The sequence below is a fragment of the Platalea leucorodia genome, assembly GCF_965183815.1.
Source record: "Platalea leucorodia genome assembly, chromosome: 18".
NCBI classification, from domain to species: Eukaryota; Metazoa; Chordata; class Aves; order Pelecaniformes; family Threskiornithidae; genus Platalea; species Platalea leucorodia.
Window position 1 is genome coordinate 3,699,931 of NC_138840.1, and position 17,363 is coordinate 3,717,293.

At 60.1% G+C, this 17,363-nt stretch overlaps 1 protein-coding gene across 1 annotated transcript in view; it reads left to right on the top strand.

Annotated features, from left to right (window-relative positions):
- NKAIN1 (sodium/potassium transporting ATPase interacting 1) overlaps window positions 1-17,363 on the top strand; it is a gene marked incomplete at its 5' end in the record, with an annotated part of 37,871 nt that overhangs the window by 622 nt on the left and 19,886 nt on the right. The gene's annotated exons all lie outside the window — the stretch shown is intronic.

Genomic DNA, 17,363 nt, shown 5'->3' on the forward strand with positions numbered 1-17,363 from the left:
AGGTGCTGTGCTTGCCACCGCCCGCGAATCAATCTTCATCAGGCTGCTGAGAGAGGAGCGGGCGAAGGGAGCATGTGGGGTGTTCGGGGGGTTTTCTGCTAAAACCAGCGCCGCTGAGGTTGCAGTTAATTATGCCGCCGGGTGGTTCATTAACGGAGAATCAGCATCCTACAACTTGCCCCTGCGGCCATGCCGGGGCTCGTCGCAGTGAGGAAAACGAGGAGAGGATGGCCAAAACGTGTGGCGGTCAGCCCGTGGTGCCCCCGGGGACTGGGGGTGATGGGGTGGATGGAGGCAGCGATGGAAACGGGCTCCGGGTCCGCTCTGGAGGTGATGGTGGCATCCTGCTGACGGGCACTTTCCTCCTGGCGTTGCTCTTGTTCATTCTCCATCCTTCGGAAGGCAGCGAGCGGGGAGGGGTCCCCACCTTTGGGTGGAGGGGGGCACCGGGCTTTCCTGGCAGGACATGGGAAGCTTCGAAGCTGGTCCTGAACCTCGGGGGGAGCGAAGCCGCCGCGGGCTCATCCCTGGGCTGAAGTCCTGCCGTTCCCAGCGGGAATGGCCTCTTGTGTCCCCGCCTGTCCCTCCGGTTTGGTCTGTAAAGTCTTGCTCCGCGCTTCACTTACCTTCTCCCTTATTCATGATAAATCCGACGGGTGTTTTCCAGGTGTGCGGGAGTTTCCCAGCTTTCGGTCACTTCTTTTTTTGCCACTCAGCTCCCAAACAGGTTTGTTGGCGTTTATTCCCTGAGATATCCCAGACCCAAGAGATTTTAATCTCTCTATTTTGGGGGAAGAAATGAATCGGTGTGAGCTCCCGGGCTGGGAGAGCAGCTCCTGCTTGCACCCGGAGAAACTTTGTGCCGCAGATCGGGGTCGGGCTCTCCTCCCCACCCCTCGCCCTGTGTGTCCCGGTGCTGCTGGCATCCCCAAAGGCTTGGCTCCGACATTGTCCCTTACCGGTGGCCTTTCCACCCCAGGCTCTCCCCGTACCCCAGCTCATCCCCTCCCAGCCTGCAGGATGCTCTCCCAAGCTCCTTCCCAGCTCCAGAGGCAGCAGCTTGCATCCCACCGACCGTGGGGAGATTCCCCCCAAGCACCCCATCCCACAGCAGCGGCACCCACTAAGGTGCCACTGGGTGCCCTGCCCGGGGTGGGGGGTCTGGGTGCCCCCCCACAGCCCTGGGCTGAGCCAGCCCCAGGGCGGTGGAGGTGGCGGGTGCCATCAGGGCGTCCCCTTGGGTGACCGAGGCCAATATTCATCCCCGAGGTGGCGTGGCCAGGGTGAGCGGACCAGGCGGTGCCGAGGTTTGGGAGGGGACGATGGGGAGCGGGGATGATGCCTGACCCCGGCTCTGCTCCTCTCCTCTGCTTCGGCTGCTCTGTGCCACCCCCGACATGGGGACGGCACCACGGGGCTCCACGCCTGTCCAGGGCACGCGGCACTATGGGACAGCCGTGCTCCCAGTGCTCCCAGCTGCTGGGGCCGGGGTTGGACTGGTGTGTGCTGGGGCTGCTCGGGAAGCTGTACCCCATTGCTGTGGGGCCAGCTCATGCCAACAGTGGGGCTACCCAGCGAGCACGCTGGCTTGCTGAACTTCCAAATCACCGGCTAGCCTGTGCCTCAGTTTCCCTTAAATGAAGCAGCGTGGGTGAGGCTCAGCCTGCCCCAGGGTGATGCCACCATCTCCGGCTGGTCCTCGCTGCCGGGCCACCTTCCCACAGGCACCTTCCCGCAGCTCCGAGGTGCCGCTGTGACCCCCAGGCAGGTTCTCGTATCTCCGCTGGTTTCCTCAATATTTGCAACCTGGGCCCCGGGGGATGCGCCCCTGGTCCCTCCTCCTCCCTGGCCACGGGGGATGCTCGTGGTGGCAGAGGATGCTCCACGGCTGCAGTGTGCTGGGGGGGTGCTGGCACCCACTGGGCGCAAGGTCCATGGGCAGGGTTCCCCATGCTGGGGTGGGAGAAGGCAACAGCCCTGCCCAGTGCAGGCAGAGCCCTGCCTGCTCCACGCCCTGCAGCCCAGACCTCGGGGCAGCGGTTGCATCTGAACCAGTTTGGGAAACTGGTTTTTGGGCCGTGTCACGGCGGGGAGCCAGGGCAGCCACTTCAGAGCATCCAAATGTCCTACATGTTCCTTCTCCACCGCGAGGCGAGGCGATGCTGCAAGCGCTGGGTGTCTCCGTTCCCAAGGGACAAGCAGCACCCGCCAGATTTTGCCTCCATTTATGCTTTTCTCCAGAAAAAGCCAAAACACCGCCCGGGGATCCACCTGCCAGACACGCACCAGCCCTGCCCCACCTCGAGAGATATTTGTGCTGATGAGGTGGGATGAAATCAAAACTCTCAGGTTTTGGCCAGTCCTCCCCATCATCCAGGACACTGAAGAACCGGCTGGGGGGTTTGCAGCGCCTTATTGAACCTTTCTTCAGGACATTGTTGTTGGGAGGATTTATCTTTTCTTTATGCAAAGATGAAAGCTGCTGAGGCGGTTGGATGGAAAACGAACCTGGATGCCGCTTGCCACTGCCAGCGCAGGCACAGGGGTGTGAGAGCCACAAGCCACCACTCTTGTTAACTCTGAAGCCTAGTGGTGTCGGTTGCAGATCCGGACAGCCGTGCTGCTGGGGGGGGGGTGTGTGCCCAGCCTTGGAGGCAGTGATATGGGACATCAGGATGTGGGCTGCTGGAAGTTGAGGTCTGGCTGGATCCGGCCGGCTGCTGTCATGCGCCCCTTGGCCGTCCCGCTCCGCACCCTGGGGCCGTGCTCAGGCCCTGGCACAGGGCAGGCTCCTCCTCCATCCCCAAGTGGTGACCCCATTGCCTCCTGCTGTGGCGTGGGGCTCATCGAGGGGTGGGATGCAGCCCCAGCCCCGGAGCCAGGTGGGGACAGGAGATGCTCAGCGCTCCCACCTCCGCCTGGCGGAGCTCCGCGTCGCTCCGAACTGGGGTTTCATTTCCTTCTTTGTTTCTCTCCTTCTCCTTTAATTGGCTGGAAAAGCAAAGCTCAGTTGGCACCTCCCGCCCGGCTGAGCCTGCCGGAGCCTGCCAGGCTGGCGGTGTGCGGTGCCATGCCACGCTGTGCCACGCTGTGCCATGCTGTGCCGGCACTGGCATCCTTCCTCCCGCAGCCTCCCGGGGTCGGGGTGCAGGGAGAGGGGCCGCCCGTCCTGCCCGCCCGAGCCGTGGGGTTCGCACTGGGCACCGAGAGCCTCCGGGATGCGACTCCCCGTCACCGAGCCTGGAGAAGGAGCTAACGGGGTCGGCTTAACGAAGGATGGGCGAAGGGAGAGGCTGGTCCCATCGCCTGCGTCCCTCAACCGCCCACCGGCCCTAGGTGACATCCCCTTCCCCAGCGGGACCCCGCTGCTCCCTCCGGGGCTTCATGGCCCTGCTGTCCCCTGCTGTCCCCGTCACCCCTCCTGCCCTCATTTGCCTGTTTTTGGCCACCGACCCTCCGGCACCGGCGAGAGCCAGCCGCCTCCGACATCTGCCGGCATCTTTTGTCCTCACGCGGTTGCCATCGTGCCCGGGGACGGCACGAGGACAGCAGGGCCGGAGCTGCCCCCGGCCACCTTCCCACCGCCAGGGAAGGGGGAAAGGAGCCCGGGCTGAACTCTGGATGGGGGTTTTCAATTACACAATTAAATGCACAATTAGGTATAATTACCAGCGCTCAGAAGGCGCGACTGTTCATAATAGGCATGTAATCTACTGCAGTCACTGTTTATACTGCTCGGCTCTGCTCCCTAATGATTATGGAAAGCTTTCACATTTGCATGGTTGCCATGGAAATGGGGGGCTGACGGAGGCCTCAGGGATGGCGAGCCCCTCGTTTCCCCGCAGCCGGCTCCGCGGGATGGGACACGATGGGTGCGGTGATGCCTCTGTGCCTGGGGGTGCTGTGGGGTGGTGGGTGCTGGCGTGCAGGGATGGGGATGCTCCAGGGATGGGCAGCGCCGAGGATCCGGCGACAGCCCCAAGGTGGGAATTGCGTGTGTTAGAGGCATGAAAAACCCCAACCTACCGCGTCACCTCCCCGGGTGACCACCCCAAGAGCCACAGGAGGGACCGCGGGTGCGGGTGGCCGTGGAGAAGCATCCCAGCCTGGCGGGACCTCCGCGTGGACGCGCATCCTCCGGTGCAGCCGCATTATTCACAGGCAGAGCTTTGCTTGACAGGCCGCTATAAAGGTTTATTGGCGCGCGTTTGGGAAGGCAGAGCGTTACGGCTTGCAATTAAAACCGCGATTAAAGTGTAGTACGTCTAAATTTGCAGGACCAGCTAATGTGCACCCAAGAGTATTAACGAGACCGGTTGAAGAACTCTCTAAATCATTCACACCAGTTCGTAACAGAGCTGGGAACGATGGGGACTGGAAAATAAATGTCTCGGAGGGCTGGGTTGTAGAGAAAATAAAAAGGATGAGCCAGAAAACAGCCTGGCCTGACACCGAAGCCATGAGAGCACGGGAAGGAAAGGTTGATGCACAGTGTGATCAGCAAAGCCTAAAAGCCAGTGGCCTAATTGATGCCTGGGAAAATGAGTCTCGTCCAGCCAAACTTGATCTTGTTTCTTATTGAGCTCCCAAGTTTGGCTGCCGAAAGGGACTGAGCTGCTGTAATAGTGTTTAGATGCCGATAAGCAATTTGATTTAATCCCAGGTGGCTTTCTGTTAGGAAAAAAATTAGCACTATAAAAAATCAATGATGCTCGTTTCAGTAATAAAAAGAAAGAAGAGAAGAAATAAAATCATTGCCAGAGAAAACGTGCGGACCGCTGGGACGGTGGCGAGCATCGCCTGGCACAGGGAGCGTCAGGGACAGGCACCCCGGTGCCACATCCCGGCCAGCCCGTGGGGCAGCTGGGTCTCCCATCCCAAAATGCATCGCCAAGACGTTGGGAAGCGACTGGGAAGAGAGATCTGGGGTTGGAAGATGAAGCAAAGTGGCTTCTTGAGAAGCTCAGTCTCTGTGGCTGGTCCGAGGGAAGACGGGGAGGAAGAAGAGATTCCTGGTACCGACGGGCCTTAATATGGGAGCAATAAGGCAAAGGGAGCGTTTTTTGGGGGAGAAAAGTGACTTTTTAGCCACGAAGGGGACTAACAGCAGCAAGAAATTACCTCCAGGTGCAATGGCTTTTCCCTGCTGCCTTTGGCCAATGCTTGCCCTGGGCTTGATGCCGGCGGTTGGCTCCATGCATCCACATGGGATGCGGGCGACCACGGGGATGTCCCCACGCCGGCGACAAGTGGCTGCGTTTGGGAGGTGCCAAGTGCCCTGGGCTGTGAATCGGCAGTGAACCGGTTGGTTTTGCTGTGGGAACTCGCTGCTCATGGATCGATGAACATCTCGGCCGAGTTCCTCGTGGCTTGATTTGTTTGCAGACGCGGAGCCCCGGGGGATGCTCTCCCCCAGCCCGTAGGCACCGATGGCTCCCACCACTTTTTCCCCCTGCAATGGAGATGTCGGCTCCTCTTCCTCCCGTTTCTCTGGAGAGAAAGCACAGGGAGGACCTGGAGGGGCTGAATAATTGAGCGGGGAGAAGGATTCAGGGCTCAAATGGTTCAAAACTCATCGTGGAGAAATTCAATTCCTGATGGGAAACCAACATCCCTTTCTGGGACCCAGAGCTGGCGCTGAGCCCGCGGCACTGCCAGCCCTGCACTGATCCTGCTTCACCCACGGATGTCGATGCGGCGGTGGGTTACGGCTGTTGGGAGGATGCTGGGTGCAGGCTCCGGGGTACCGGCATCCTCCCAGCCTTGTGCCGATGCTCTGGGGCTGGAAAAGGGCTCTGTAACCTGGCACCCATTGCACATCACCCCGGGGAGCGGGGTTCTGCTGGCATCGCCATCCTCCGCGGGGCTGGGGACCCCTTGCGACGCTGCAGCCGTCGCTGGGTACCGAGGCTTGGGGGGTATCCTTACGGAAAGGGGAGAAAACATCCAGGAGCACATGGCAGGGATGAAAGACCCACAAAACCCTGATATCCCCATCAACGCCAGCCGCACATCTTAACAGCTCCATCAGCGCCAGCCGGCGAGATGCGGGTTATTACGTATTGATCGCTGTGGCGCCTGGCCAAGCTGAGCTGCAGGCGGGCGGGCAGCTTCAGACCCCTCCATCCCGGCGGTTCAGGCTGTATCCCCATCCTTCGTCCTCCTGGGATGCCCGGGGATGTCCTTGTCCCCATCGGAGTGTGGAGCTGGGGGCGGTTTTTGGCTGGAAGCGCTGGAGTGTTGGGTGTTGTGCGGGGAGAAAATATCCTTCCTGAAGTGCGGGGGGATGCTCGGAGGGGCAGAGGGGCTCAGGATGGGCCCCTTGATGTCTTTTTTTTCTTCCCCCCATTTGGAAGCAGCTATTTGTTTCAATTTTCAAAATATGTACGTAACAGCCTGGAAAACTGGAAAGGCAAAGTTGGCAGAGAGCAGCCCCGGTCGTATTTAAACAGGACATTAAGCCCCAAGTGGTTTATTAATAAGATTAATAACGGCTCCCATGTGCTTGGCTGGGAAATTTCACCCGTCTTTGGTTTTTGCTCTGCCGCAGAAGGAGATTTGGGGCAGAAAAAACCAATTGCCCAAGTGCTGCTTCGCCTGCACCCAGATGGGAGCAGCGGGGCAGGATGCGGTCTCTGCCCCGGCCACCCTCCCACCCGCCCTGGTCGGGCTCGTGCACCGGCACATTTTGCCTTATTATTTAATAGGGAATTTTACAGCCAGTTGCCCCTGTGCCAGGGCGGGAGGTGCCGCGGGGACCCGTGTTGGGGTGACGTTTTCTCCTTCCCCGTCAGGGATCGGCTGCTGGGAGCCTGCAGGGTGCTGGGGGGCTCCGCACGTCCCGGCGATGCTGGGAGATTTAGCAAGAATGAGCTTCAAGGGAGGGATGCAGGAGGGCTCAGGGTGGGTTTCAAGGGGTGCATTTGGGCTGCTCTGATGCCCAAAAGCGTGCACAAGTATTTGGGGGGCTGGAGGGGGGACCCCCTTGCAGGGGGGACCCTGCCCAGAGATGCTGGGGGCAGGTGCTGCCTCCATCGCTCCTGCGCTCCCACGTGGCCTCCGTCGCTTCGTGGCTTGAGGCAACACACGAGTGAAGAAAATCCTCCCGACGCTGTTTTGTGAGCCCTGGAGGGGACCGCGGGGCAGGCTGGCAAGGGGGGCGTCCCGCCAGCCCCTCGGGGACCTGCGGGGGTCCCCCGGGAGCACCCCATGGTGGCTCGGTCCTGCATTGGCCGGGGGGCACCCGCTGCCACCCCTCCAGGGCTGTGGCTGCGTAAGGGGGTGCAGGATCAGGCCCGGACCCCTCCCTAGACAAACATCTCACCCCTGCGGTCCCCAGACAGGGATGGAGCCGTGGGGGCACAGAGCTTTCCAGGGGCTATTCCCCCCAAAAATCCTCCCCACCACCCGCAGCCCTCCCTTCCCCATCAGGGATCGGCTGCTGGGAGCCCGCAGGGAGTTGGGGGGCTTGGCACGGGTCTTGGGGGGCTCGGCGCAGGTTTTGGGGGGCTCGGCACATCCCAGCAACGCTGGGGGGGTGTTTAGGAAGCAGGAGCTTTGAAGGAGGGATGCAGGAGGCTGCGGCGTGGGCTTGGAGGGGTAAATGCCCGAGCTGCTTGGATGCCCAAAAGCGTGTGAGGAAACACAAATATTTGGGGCTGCGGCAAATCCAGCTGCATCCCCCAGGGCCCAGCGGGACCCCCGAGCTGGGCTGGGGGCTGTTTGCAGCCCATGGTGGGGACGGTTCGGGAATCACCCAACAGGGGACTTCCCACGCAGCCCTTCATCACGCGCGCGTGGGCAAGCTGGTCACCGCGCAGGAGCGGTGCCACATCCTGGCTCCCACCCGGCAGCGGGGACCCGTCCTCGGGCCCCCCGGGGCTGGCGGTGACAGCAATGGCACTGGCCAAGCTGTTGGGCTTCTGGCCTGGCCGTGTCCCAGCACCCTCGTCATCCTCACTGCCCAGACTGGGTGTCATCTAAGCAGGGGACGCAGCTACCGTGCCTGGTCTGGTGTCGCAGCCACACAGGGCACAGCCAAAGGCAGGGCAGGCAGCAAGCTCAGGGCTGGCCTGCTGCTTGGTTCTCAGACTAATTGCCTTGATTAAGGCTAATTAGCGCTCTGGGCTGCTCTGCTCTCTTCCCATAACCGGATCGATAGCGCAGCCCTTTCCCACCATACATGTGTGGGGCAGAGCCCATGTCCTGGGGAAACCAGGAGCGTGGCACTGGGGAGCCGCTGCAGAGTGGGTTTGCTTGGTCTCTTGCCGGGGAAGGAAAATGTGAAGACCTTTGGTGGAAGGGATTTGGGAAGCCAAAGGGCTGGGGATGGCCTGGCTCTGCCTCGGAGAGTGTCCCGGTTTGGGGCTGGGGGTTGCAGGGAGCCATGGGCACATCGTGCTGGTGCTGGAGTGCCTCTGCCTGGCACCTCGTCCCCTGGGCCCGCTCGTGCCATCCCGCAGGGATACCCAGGTACAAAGCCCCAGCTGGGAAATGTCCCAGGGGAGAGGAGGATGCTCGGGGTGGGCGGGGAGGGTGCTTGGGGTGAGCATGGAGGATGCTCAGGGTGAGCATGGAGGGTGCTTGGGGTGGGAGCAGAGGAGGCTCCGGTTGGAGTGGAGGATGCTTGGGGTCATCATGGAGGATGCTCAGGTGGGAGAAGAGGGTGCTTGGGGTGAGCATGGAGGACACTTGGGGCGGGAGCGGAGGGTGCTCAGAGTGGGAGTGGAGAATGCTCAGGCAGCACAGCGAGGGATGCTGAGGCTAACGGGAGCCCACGGGAAAACCTGTCCGCTCTCTACTTCTGTGCAGTAACGGCTCAGATTGATGGTGGTCCTCAGCTATTGCCTGTAAATGTCGAGCTGAGAGTCCTTGTCCCCATCCCCGGTAATCCCTCGGGGCTCTCTCCCGCACACACGTCCTCCCTCTCCTCCTCCGCCGGCCGTGGCCGTGGGGGTCAGCCGGGGTCCCTGCTGCCCTGACCGCATCCCCCAGCCCCGGGGAAGGGACCCGGCACCCACCCCGCGGGGGCAGCAGCCAGGCACGGGGCCGGCAGCTTTGCACAAACCCCTTGAAGGCTCTGATTTATATTTTCTCTTTTTTTTTCCCCCCCATCTTGGCTCAGGAACCAGCCCCGTCCCCCTTACCCACGTCGGGGGCACGGCGTCCCCATCTGCACCTCTGGGACCACCCCCCTGCTCCTGTCCCCTGCTGTCCCCTCCTCTGCCGCCACTTCCAGCCCGTCACCGGCCGGTTGCCAATTCCCCTTGGCAGCTGCTGGGACTCTCAGGCGAAGCCGTCCTTTCCTGGCCCCTTTTTGTAGCATCTGGCACAGTTTTCCCTTGGCTCGGGGCGGGAGGGACACAGCAGGAGCCCTGTGACGGGCACCGGGCTGGCACTGAGTCCCTGTGGCAGAGTGGGGACCGCTGGCACGGCGGCTGGGGAGGTGATCAAAGTGCAGCGAGGTTTGGAGGAGTCTGGGGGTGCCCGTTTGCTCCCCAGGGCTGGAGATGGCACTGGGGGCTTGCTGGAGGGTGGCACGTGTGTGTCGGTGGTGGCATCCCCCCGGCAGCCCCATGGCCATGGATACTGCAGCTGGGCTTTGGTGGGGACATCGCAGGGACAACGCTGAAGGGCTGGGACCGGGTGTGGAGGCCCCCCAAGGGCTGGGGGTCCCGGTGCCCAGCCGTGCCGTGCCTCCATCCCCTCCAGCTCCTGGCTCTCCCGCTGCAGCCCCAGACACGGTCACGTCCCCTCGCCCTTTGCTCCTGCGGGACACCCAGGGTGTCACCCTCCTTTCCCCTGGGAGGGACAGGGGACAGAGCCCGGAGGGACGGGGAAGCACATGCAGGATCAGTGCCAGGACCTGTTTTATTCCCTCCTGGGAATTCGCATCACGTCTCTGACTCGGTGGCTCCAAACAAGGATTTAATTTGGCAGCAGCAGGCTGGTATTGTTACGACCTGCTCGATAAACACCAATTGATTATTAAAGGCTTTATTTATATATTTTTTACATTTCCTGCCCCCTGTAGCTCAACAGCTGCATGGGTGATGGCGAGCAGAGGCTGGGGCAGGTCCCCATGGTCCCTTCCAGTGTAGGAGGGGGACACATCCCTGTCCCACCCCTGGGGCCACCAACCTTCCTCGGGCTGCGTCTCAGCCTGGATTTGGCCCTGGGCTGCAGGGCTGAGCTCAGGACCGGTGACGGGCAGGGTGCTGGCAATGCCCGCGCCTGGCGCTGGGGATGGTTGATCTGGGAAGCGCAGGCAAGTGCAGTAAATTTAGAGTGTCTACCTGGGGTTCCGGTGGGTGTCAGGGGCTGTATCTGGGGACACCCTCACCCATTTTGGGCTGGTTTATGCCCCATCGGGTGCAGGTCCTCCCCATCATCCCGTGAGCACTCCCACCCCACTGTCCAGGAGATGGGTGCTGCCCCAACTTTGGCACCCGCAGGTTGCTGCCACCCCAAACCATCCCCCAAGTTGGGTGCACCCACAGGAGGGATGAGGATTTCCATCTCAAAATTTGGGGGAAGACCCAGCCCAGCAGCACCCATGGCCTGGACACAGGACTGATGCTCCCACCCCCCCCGGTGTCCCCACACGGGTCCCCCCCATGGGAAATGGGGCTCTGGGGCTCTCCCTGTGTCCCCCTGCTCCATCCCCTCCTCTGCCCAGGGCATGCTGACCCCACTAACGACCCCGACCCCGCTAACGACATCGCCTCCCACCTCGCAGCAGCCCCAGGCCCTAATTATTTTTAATTAAGCCCCCCCAAAGAAGGAGCTGCGTGGCGGCCGGGTCGGGGGGGTCCCGCAGGGAGGCAGCACTTGCCAGACAAAGCAAACCCAGCCCTAACAAAGGGGCTTGAATTATACATGGGGTGCGGGCTCGCCGCCTGCCCGGCAATTAGCGGCGCCCTCGTTAGCGGGGTCGATGGCGGGGTTGGTGTCCCCCACCCAGCGGAGGAGGGGATGGAGCAGGGGGACACGGGGAGAGCCCCGGAGCCCCATTTCCCATGGGGGGACCCATGGCGGGACCCCAGGAGGTGGTGGGAGCACCAGTCCTGTGTCCAGACCATGGGGGGTCCCATGTGGGGACCCCAGGAGTCCCCCCCATTCCTGTGTCCAGGCCATGAGTGCTGCTGGGTTGAGTTTTTCCCAAACATTTTGAGATGGAAATCTCATCCCTCCTGCAGGTGAACCCAAAAGGGGGGATGGCTTGGGGCAGCACCCGTCACCCAGCTGGCAAAGCCATCCCATGTGGTTACGGGGGAAAAACAGGGTTTTGGGGAAAATCGCAGCTTCCCTGATGTGGGGCTGGCCCCGATGCCAGGGGAATGGGCTCACGTCCCTGTTGGATGCAGGGGACTGATGGCTGTGCCGGCCCCGCTGCAGGGTTTGGGATGCTTGGGGCGGCATCGTCCCCCTGCTCAGCTGCAGCGTTGTCACCTGTCGCGACATCCCAGTGTCATGCCTTGTCATTAAAGGATGCGGCCGAGCGGAGCGGGAAGGCCCCAGGGTGGGCGCTGGGATGGATCCAGCCCCGGGAGCTCCCCATCCACCACCATGCAACAAAGGGGTTTGTAAAAAGCAACCCCAAAAACCCCTCCCGAACACAGTGGGTATAAAAAGAGGATGAACCAATTAATAAAAGCAATTTTTATGGGTGTTTTAGAAGTCTCTAATGAGCTCTCATCCGCGGCAGCTGCTGGTCGCTGCATTTAATAATGCGCCGGTGGTCACGGCACGCTCTGCTACGGCGCCTTATTAAATCCTCTCCGCGATGAATGGGAAGGGTATCGGCGGGTTTAACAGCACCGGCTCTTTCGCTAAAGGAATTGTTCAAAATATTCAGGTTTCTGGTTTTATTAGGATGGCGCATCCCTCTGGATGCCTCTCCAGCTCCGATACTCCGGTTTGTGATCGTCCTGGGATGCGGGTGGATGGGGTGATGGCAGCGGTCGGACGCTCTGGTCCTGCGGGATCGCAGCCCTGGGCTGGACCACGGTCCCACTGCCGGAGCAGTGGGGCTCCACTCCCATCCCTGGTCGTGGTGACAGTGATGGGGGAAATTTAAGGGAAATGCAGGATGGGATTGTTATTAAATCCCTCAACAGATAATGAGCAGCACTAATGATGTCCTGTGCAGCCCTTCACTCCTTAAAGCACCCCAAAAAGCATCATGGATGCTTGGGGAAACAGCCAAGTCTCTTCCGTGCCGCTCGCTGCCAGCTCTGGCTGCTTCCCACCGCCTGGGTGCTTTTATATTCAGCCCATGGGAAGATTTATCCTTGCCTTGCCAGCACCCATGGGTGCCTCAAGCGTCTTCTTGCAGGGTGCTGGGGTGAGGGACACATCCAGCCAGGAGGAGACCCCCAAACTCCTCCAGGAGCTTGGGCCCATTATTCAATACAGAAATAAGAATAAATCCCCAGTTCTCCCAGAAACTCTGACCCATGAAGGTTTCGCTCACCCGGGGATGAGCGTGGGCATGACAGCCCTGCCAGCAGCGGGCAGCGATGCCCCTCACCAGGCGTCGTGGCTGCCCGTGGGGTGGGGAATCACCCCGAGGAGAGGGAAACCCGCAGTTTATAGTATAAATCCTTTTTGTGCTGGCAGCTACCTCTTCACGGGCTGCTGGGCAGCTCAATCTCTTAAACCCACGTCTCAGGGTGGTTTTATCCTGTATTTTAAGGTTTAAAGATTGGATAAGTGCTGGAAGAAACACCTCCGCTTGTGGGGCTCGGTGGGTGCCCCCAGTCGCCCCTGCGTACCACCTCCGGATGTCCCCTTCATCCCTCCAGGATGCAGGAGCATCCCCTCCTCCTCCGAAACAGCTCTATCTTCCCATAAAAATAAATATTTTGGGAGCCGCGCGCGGTTTCGCCTCCCCACCGGCTGCCGCCGGCTGCTCCTTTCACAGCGGCATCGCTCCAAGGGATTATTTTTGCTCCCCGGCTCATTAACGGCGTTGTTACCAGGCAGATTTCCTCATCCGATTTTCTCCTTCCCAGCCTGCGGGTCGTGGGAGGAGGGACTGCCGGTTTCCATAGCAATGCGCTTGGCTTTAATCAGTATTTCTTTCCTGGGAGAATTGATTACGAAAGGTGTCACTAAATAAGTCAGTAAATTGGATTTTTTTATACGTATATATATATATATATATATTTTCTCCCCTCTATCGGATTATATTAACGGCGTCTTTGAGGCGCCGTTTGAAATCCAGGGAAAATTACCTCTTGCTTCTCGCGGATGTTGGGCTAAAGAACTTAACTGGGAGAATTAACATCGAAATTGCCTGTGGCTTAATCCTTGTCCAAATGGGCTCGGCCACCGCAGGCTGGGGGGGACATCTCGGCCAGGATCCGTCCCATCCCACCCGGCACAGCGTCTGGTGGGTTTTTGCAAATTTTTGGGTACCAGCTTGTCCCACTCGTCTGCTTTCCAGTCGCCCAGAGCTGCTTTTCCTGGGCTCCCCCCCAGCCAGAGCCAAGCAGCCGGGTTCTGCTCACGCCCCAGCCTGGTCCAGCCCCAGCATTTGCCTGTGTCTCACCCCAGAATTTGTTATTTAGGGGGTCAGGCTCCCTGTATCTCTCCATCTTGTTTGCCATCCCTGTGCACCCCCCAGATTTAAGCCCAAGATCCCCTAGATTTAAGTCCCAAATTCTCCAAATTTAAGCCCAAGCTCTCCCAGATCTAAGCCCAAGATCCCCCAAATTTAAGCCCAAGATCTCCCAAATTTAAGCCCCAAATCCACCAGATCTAAGCCCAAGATGCCTCAGATCTAAGCTGAAGATCTCTCAAATTTAAGCCCAAGATTCCCAGACTTAAACTGAAGATCCCCCAAATTTAAGCCGAAGATCTCCCAAATTTAAGCCCCAAACCCCCCAGATCTAAGCCCAAGATCCCCCAGATTTAAGTTCCAAACCCCCCAGATTTACACCCAAGGTCTCCCAAATTTAAGCCCAAGATCCCTCAGCTCTAAGCTGAAGAGCTCTCAAATTTAAGCCCAAGATCCCCAGACTTAAGCCCAAGATCCCCCAAATTTAAGCCCAAGATCCCCCAGATGTAAGCCCCGGCTTCCCTCCTAAGCTGGAGCAGGGCGGGATGACTCCTCCCCTGCGGTGCGTTGATGGCTCCATCATTCCGGAGCACCGAGCGCCTGCGAGGCTCCTCCTCGCCCCGGCGACGGGGGGACAAGGGGTCGGGTGAGCGGTGGGGTCTCCGCGGGCGGTGGGGGATGTCCCCTTCGTCACCGTGTCCCACAGGCAAACCGGCACCGGCGGAGGTGTCTGGGTGCCGGAGATGCTCTGCCAGGGTCAGGGATGCAGCTCCACTTGGCATCTCCAGACTCACAGGGAGAAATCCCCCTGCTCCGAGCAATTCCCCGTTTGCTCAGGGCTTTTTTTAGGGTTTTTTGTTCCATTTTAATTAATTCTCCGCCTGTCAGTGGCCATGCCGCTAATGTGCTTTCTGCTGCGAGTCTCCGGCGTGATGACAAGCCGCGGCTCGTTGTGGCTAATTGAGGCGCTTGATTAATCCCAATTTTCTTCATCGGAAAGGCTGGTTGTTGAAGTCGGCTTTTGCGGGGGCGGGGTTGCCAATGGTTCGGAGACAGCAAGTGCTTCCGAGGCTGAGCCAGGGATCTGTCTTGGACCAGGGCGAGGGGTTTATTTGCTGTGAGACGGGATGGGATGGGACGGGATGGGACGGGACGGGATGGGACGGGATGGGATGGGATGGATGGGATGGATGGGATGGATGGGATGGGATGGGATGGATGGGATGGATGGGATGGGGTGGGGAGGAGTGGGATGGGACGGGATGGATGGGATGGGATGGGATGGGATGGATGGGATGGGGAGGAGTGGGATGGGACGGGATGGATGGGGTGGGATGGGATGGGATGGATGGGATGGGGGGGATGGGAGGGGGGGATGGGGTGGGGTGGATGTGGTGGGGTGGGATGGCATGGATGATGAGTTGGATTGGATGGGATGAATGGGATGCATAGGATAGATGGGATGGGATTGATAGGATGGATAAGATGGGATGGATAAGATGGATGGGATGAATGGAATGCATGGGATGCATAGGATGGATAGGATAGTATGGGAGGGCATTGATGGACAGGATGGATGGGGTGGGGTGGGATGGGTGGATGGATGGGACAGCAGGCTCCCCCGTTCACGCTCCATCCCCGACACACAGCTGGGTTATTCGGGCACGGCACGGGGCTGTAGGGCCCCTTCACTTCCCCCTCTGCTTCCGGGTGGATTTGCTCCGACCCGCAGCCTGACTTCTCTGTCTGTGGCTGCCCGAGGCAGCGTGGCCGCGCTCTGCCCCGCGTCCCCTCGCTCCCCTGCGCCCCTTCCTCCTGCAGCCCCGTGCCGCTGGCCGTTGCCCACCTCTCTTCTCTTGATTTCTCCTCGTGGCTTAACTTAGGCTAAAAGTTGCTATTCAGCAAGATTCAGTCCAAATCCCATCTCTCCGTGCCAGCCCAGCGGTCCCAGCCCTGCTCCCGTGGGTTTGGAGCAGCTCGGCCCAGTGTCCTCAGGGCACAGCCTTTCTCCAGGGCTTGAGTTTCTGGTCTTCTCCACCAGCCCTCTGTGCCTCAGTTTCCCCATTAGACCTGCTCTGATGGAGCTGGTCACCCTGACCAAGAGTCACTGCTCCCCAGTGCGATGCTGGGCAGGGCCAGGCGGGACTTAGCCCATTTTGCAGGTAAACTGAGGCACGGCAAAGCAGTGCACAGCACCCGGGCAGTGCAGGATCAGCCCTTCCCTGGCCATCACCCGCGACCTTGGTGCTTCAGCCCTGCAGGTGTGAAAGCACCTCAGCCTCACGGGAGTGGATGGCTGGGTCGCACTGGGGTTGCAGACCCGTGCCTCAGTTTCCCCTCCACAGCAAGTGCCTCCTCGGGCACCACTGCTGTCCCCGCTGCCCATTCCCCGCCCAGGGACACTGCTGGCACCTCCTTACCCCATCCCTTCTGTGCCACCACCCCACGTCCTCCCCACCCCGGGGTCCTGGGTTGTTTCAAGGTCGTTTGCAAGGTCAGGCTGGGTGGATGCAGAGCGGCACAAGCTCGGGGTTAACGGGATCAGCCCGCTCCCCTCTCCGGGGAGACTGAAATGGGTTTGGAGCAATTCCTGAGGGGATGGAGCAATTCCCTGCAGGAATAAAGCGGGAGGGCATCGCTCCGGAGCCAACCTCTGATGGGCGAGATGGAGATTGAGCTGCGTCGACTTCCTTGGCTTTCCCTCAGCATGGAAACGTTTCCTTGCTGGGAGGCGAGAGAAAGAAAAAAGTCTCGTCTCAGCGTTCATAGGATGGTGCAAATAATAGATGTAATCTTGTATTAAAGTTAAATAGATGCAATATTGTATTAAAGTTAAATAGATGTAATATTGTATTGAGTTAAACCAGCCTGCTCTCGGGGAAATTTGAAATTTGTGATGTTTGCTGGAAAAAAAAACCCTATCAAAATTCCTCGGCGGGTAATGACCCGCTGCGGGTCCTCGCTGGGGACATCGGAGCTGGCGAGAGCCAAACGCACCCGCAGCCCTCAGCCTGGGGAGCCAACGGGCCCGGCGGTGGCTCGGGGCTTTGTCACAGCAGGTGTAAATCAGGAGGAGCCCGGGGGGTGACGGAGCATCCCTCTGCGCGGGGGACACTCGCTGCCCCGGGTTTTGGCGGTCCCAGCATCCCAGAGCACTGTGAAAGTCTGGGGGTGTCTCCCCGTGCCGTGCCTCAGTTTCCCTTCCCTATGACGGAGCCAAACCAGGAGGGGGCTGGGTTTAATCTGCCTTGTGCAAAGGGCACTTTGCAACCCTCAGGCTCCATTTAGGGGATTTATTATTATTATTGTTATTATTATTGCTATTGTTATTGCTATTATTATTATAGCCGTCAGCCAGCCTGAGGCTGTGTTTGCCAGCCCTCCTTGTACGGAACCCCCAGGGACGGATGGAGCCGGGAGCAGGGCTTGGAGGGGACCCAGCCCTATGGGTGCTGGGGTCTCCTGGGGGTCCTGGGGATGGGTGCAGTGGGTGACCTCGAACGCAGGGGTGCAGCCCACCCCGGGGCCGTAGCCAGCCCATGGAGCAGGCTGCCGGCGGCGAGCTCCTGGGGCTCAGCGTCTAGACAAGCGCATCCAGCCGGGGCTGCCGCCGCGTTCCCATGGTAACGCTGCCGGATGCGGTGAAATGAAATAATAAATAACCAGGAATGGGGGGGGGGGAATAGGCGAGAGGAAGGAAAGCCCATGGGATGGGTGGTGGGTGATGGGGAGCTGTGGCGGGGGACCCCCTGCACCCCAAGGCTCTGCCTGTGTCCTCAGCGCCCGCAGCCACCTCCTG